Source organism: Macrobrachium rosenbergii, chromosome 54, assembly GCF_040412425.1.
Source record: "Macrobrachium rosenbergii isolate ZJJX-2024 chromosome 54, ASM4041242v1, whole genome shotgun sequence".
NCBI classification, from domain to species: Eukaryota; Metazoa; Arthropoda; class Malacostraca; order Decapoda; family Palaemonidae; genus Macrobrachium; species Macrobrachium rosenbergii.
Genome location: NC_089794.1, coordinates 33,007,102 through 33,008,955, shown reverse-complemented (window position 1 = coordinate 33,008,955; position 1,854 = coordinate 33,007,102).

Genomic DNA, 1,854 nt, shown 5'->3' with positions numbered 1-1,854 from the left:
CAAACAAATTACGGTAGTAGCTTACCTATTGCTGATCTTTTTTTTTAAGGGGGGGGGTGCAGGAATTTGGTCATAAATTTTCTTAATTTCAGCGTTCATGTTACGCTTATGGGGTTATTCAGTCCATCCGTACGTTGTTCTTCTAGTATCACAAAATCCGTCTGCAAATAAACTTCATTTCTTTTATAATCACGAAACCTTGAAGCTATGATGCTGACACTGAACGATAATATCCGAGATTAATATCCCGCCAGGATTCAACATCTGGAAATCTTGCAAAATGAAGTGTTGGTAGGATAGCCTAAATCACCATCTCGGGAAAGAAAATGCATTGTGAACACAGCTGACCTTCAAAGCAGATACACAAGAGATGGAAAATATTATATATTAACATCATTTGTAAATCGCATGAAATTATCTAAATCACACTGAGGACACATATTTAATGAAATGATGGCACTTATAACGTAATTTGTTAACACTGCTTTTTCAACCCGACCTTACAAAAGATCATCGAATTTGCTGGGGAGATCTTAGTTCAAAAAGGCGTTTATCATATCAAATTCAACAGGATCAAAATTATAAATACCTTTGATATTTCAGTGATGTATCGCCGAGACAAAATATAATCAAAACATCGGTAAATTAACCCATCTTCCGTCTCGGTTGGTTCTACCAGTCCACAGGAAACCTTTTTATACTCTTTAACACCCTAACAAGGGGCCCGTATTGGCGCAAAGGCAAATGTAAACAAAACCAAGATAATCCATCGCTACTTTGTCGATCATATCGGGGTGGTGAGCTTTTCTTTCTTTATTATTTATTTATATTTTGGCTAAACAGTTGCGTATTTGTAGACGCTCTTAGACGTCGAAACCATTGTGGGTTGTTGGTCTAATTCTCTTGGCATACTGTACATAAGAGTCGGTCTCGGGATATGTGACCGATACCAAGTATAAATTCTTAGGATTCTTGCCATGAATGAGATTCTGTTTCTTTTCCATTTTAATACAAAATAAAAAGACATGAGAATTTACAAAAATTATTTTGCTCTCAGTTGTTAATCTTTATCAGAATACAGAGAAATTGGTATACAGCAGGAGGTCTACACACAATTCCACCCTTATAAATACATTTTTTTTTTATGCTGGGATGTCATATGAAATTTATCCACAGTTTGCTTTGTAAATAAAAAAAAAATGGGTAAACATGTTCATCATGTTGAAATAAACCTAAATGATAATGGTTAACACGAACAATTATGAAAATGAGGGGAAAAAAGAAACTGAACCACCAAATATCTTACAAGAAATTCTCATGACTAGATTGCGTAAAAAAAATTCTCATAGATCACCATCATTCACAATAATGCACCAACTCCAACAATTTAAATAAATGTATTAAATCATAAACATCTACTAAGAATAACAAATAAGTGATGTGTACATCATAAAGAAATGCACAATATTCTAAGAAAGGCACAATAATTTTCTATCACACATTATGGCACATATATATATAATGTATATATATATATATAATGTATATATGTATATATATATATATATATATATATATATATATATATATATATATATATATATATATATATATATAAATATATAATATATATATATATATAATGTTCGTTTCAAAATGGTATATAACTGTCAAGAAGTTCTCTCCTTACTTGTAACTGTGAGCTCAAAACTAATCTATCCAACACGTGACTGTATATCTCGTAATGCACAACGTAGAAAACCTGAAACACACCAGCAACACGTCATTATGCAGCCGTATAAAAGCAACGCATGCAACATACCTTACATATACAAGCAGCGTAGAGTCATGTCT